The 3,197-nt window shown below is 44.2% G+C and overlaps 1 long non-coding RNA gene across 1 annotated transcript in view; it reads left to right on the forward strand.

Moving 5' to 3' along the window:
• The window catches only part of LOC112076764 (uncharacterized), a 37,819-nt gene that overhangs the window by 9,209 nt on the left and 25,413 nt on the right, over positions 1-3,197 (forward strand). The window lies entirely within an intron of this gene.

The following is a 3,197-nucleotide window of genomic DNA, read 5'->3' on the forward strand; positions in this document are numbered from 1 at the left end:
GTACCATTGATACACTGTGTGCTACTGGGCCATTCATTCTGTACCATTGATACACTGTGTGCTACTGGGCCATTCAATCTGTACTATTGATACACTGTGTCCTACTGGGCCATTCATTCATTCTATCCTACTCTGTACTGTTGATACACTGTATCCTACTCTGTACAATTGATACACTGTGTCCTACTGGGCCATTCATTCATTCTATCCTACTCTGTACTGTTGATACACTGTATCCTACTCTGTACAATGGATACACTGTGTCCTACTCTGTACCGTTGATACACTGTATCCTACTCTGTACAATTGATACACTGTATCCTACTCTGTACTGTTGATACACTGTATCCTACTATGTACCATTAAAGAGAGAAACATGACTTCCTGTATAGCCTACCTGAACCGGATGACATGAGCTGTCCTGTATAAGCCTACTGAACCTGGATGACATGAGCTGTCCTGTATAGCCTACCTGAACCTGGATGACATGAGCTGTCCTGTAGAGCCTACCTGAACCTGGATGACATGAGCTGTCCTGTGAGCATACCTGGAACCGCCTGGATGACATGAGCTGTCCTGTATAGCCTACCTGAACCTGATGACATGAGCTGTCCTGTATAGCCTACCTGACCCTGGATGACATGAGCTGTCCTGTAATAGCCTACCTGAACCTGGATGACATGAGCTGTCCTGTATAGCCTACCTGAACCTGGATGAATGAGCTGTCCTGTATAGCCTACCTGAACTGGATGACAGAGCTGTCCTGTAAGCCTACCTGAACCTGGATGACATGACTGTCCTGTAAGCCTACCTGACCTGGATGACATGAGCTGTCCTGTATAGCCTACCTGAACTGGATGACATGAGCTGTCCTGTAGATAGCCTACCTGAACCGGGATGACATGAGCTGTCCTGTAGAGCCTACCTGAACCGGGATGACATGAGCTGTCCTGTATAGCCTACCTGAACCTGGATGACATGAGCTGTCCTGTATAGCCTACCTGAACCTGGATGACATGAGCTGCCTGTATAGCCTACCTGAACCTGGAATGACATGAGCTGTCCTGTATAGCCTACCTGAACCTGGATGCACATTGAGCTGTCCTGTATAGCCTACCTGAACCTGGATGACATGAGCTGTCCTGTATAGCCTACCTGAACCTGGATTGACATGAGCTGTCCTGTATAGCCTACCTGAACACCTGGGATGACATGAGCAGTCCTCGCCCTCTCTCCCAGCTTGGATAGAAAAGTTGCGCATAAAACCAGTCTGTTAATGCCAAATAATACAGTCAGTCCCACACTAAAAACTACTACCTTACATAGAGATTGTTTCATTAATCAGTGTAGCCTACTATCTATAGCCTACATAGACAGTGCATTTCAGAATGTATTCAGACCCCTTGACTTTTCCCACAAATTTGTTATGTTACAGCCTTATTCTAAAATTGATTAAATTGTTTCCACTCCCCCTCATCAAGCTACGAACAATACCCCAGAATGACATCACAATACCCCTTAATGACATCACAATACCCCAGAATGACATCACAATACCCATAATGACATCACAATACCCAGAATAATCACAATACCCCAGAATGACATCACAACATACCCCTTAATGACATCACAATACCCAGAATGACATCACAATACCCCATAATGACATCACAATACCCCAGAATGACATCACAATACACCATAATGACATCACATACCCCATAATGATCACATACCCAGAATGACATCACAATACCCATAATGACAAAGCAAAAACCTTTTTTTTGAATTTTCTTGCAAATGTATAAAAAAAAAAAAAAACGTAAATATTACATACGTTTTCAGACCCTTTACTCAGTACTTTGTTGAAGCACCTTTGCAGCGATTACAGCCTCAAGTCTCTTGGATATGACACTACAAGCTTGGCACACTGTATTTGGGGAGTTTCTCCCTTTCTTCTCTGCAGATCCTCTCAAGCTCTGTCAGGTTGGATGGGGAGCATCGCTGCCACATCTATTTTCAGGTCTCTCCAGAGATGTTTCGATCGGGTTCAAATCTGGACTCTGGCTGGGCCACTCAAAGACATTCAGAGACTTGTCCCGAAGCCACTCCTACGTTGTCTTGGGTGTGTGGTGAGGGTCGTTGTCCTGTTGGAAGGTGAACCTTCACCCCAGGCCCTGATAGATTTAGGTCTGTGTGGTATATGATAGACTGGTCCAGATCTGTGTGGTAAATGATAGACTGGCCCCAGGTCTGTGTGGTATATGATAGACTGGTCCCAGGTCTGTGTGGTAAATGATAGACTAGTCCCCAGGTCTGTGTGGTAATGATAGACTGGCCCCGGCATGATCTGTGTGTGTATCATATGACAGATCGGTCCCCAGGTCTGTGTGGTATATGGAGTCGGGTGAGACTGGTCCCAGGTCTGTGTGTATATGATAGACTGGTCCCAGATCTGTGTGGTAATGATAGACTTACTAGCCCCAGGTCTGTGTGGTATATGATAGAACTGCCCCAGGTCTGTGTGGTATAATGATAGACTGGTTGCGAGATCTGTGTGGTATATGACAGACTGGTCCCAGGTCTGTGTGGTAATGATAGACTGGTGCGAGATCTGTGTGGTATACTGATCAGACTGGCTCCCAGGTCTGTGTGGTATATGATAGACTGGCCCCCAGGTCTTTGGTGGTATATGATAGACTGGTCCCAGGTCTGTGTGGTATATGACAGACTGGCCCAGGTCTATGTGGTACAAGCAGAGTAAGCGTTCGCCTGTACTTTAATTCTTCTGTCTCGTAATTAGAGCAAGCCTGCGTCCCAATTTAAGCCCTATTCAACACATAGTGTAACACTTTTGACCAGGACCCCTGGCCCTGTGTAGAAAAAATAGGATGTTATAAATGGGACGTAGCCTAAACCGTCTTAGAGTCTGATTCAATCACAAGTCATTACCATAATTTGTATATAATATTGCTGTTATGTCTTCTTTACCATATTCTGTAGTCATTAACCATATTCTGTAGTATTTACCGTATTCTGTAGTCATTACCATATCTGTAGTTTTTACCATATTCTGTAGTCTTTACCATATTCTGTAGTCATTACCATATTCCGTAGTATTTTACTCATATTACATGTAGTCATTACCATATTCTGTAGTCTTTACCATATTGCCATATTCTGTAGTAGTCATG

The sequence above is a fragment of the Salvelinus sp. IW2-2015 genome, unplaced genomic scaffold (assembly GCF_002910315.2).
Source record: "Salvelinus sp. IW2-2015 unplaced genomic scaffold, ASM291031v2 Un_scaffold4003, whole genome shotgun sequence".
Taxonomy (NCBI): Eukaryota; Metazoa; Chordata; class Actinopteri; order Salmoniformes; family Salmonidae; genus Salvelinus; species Salvelinus sp. IW2-2015.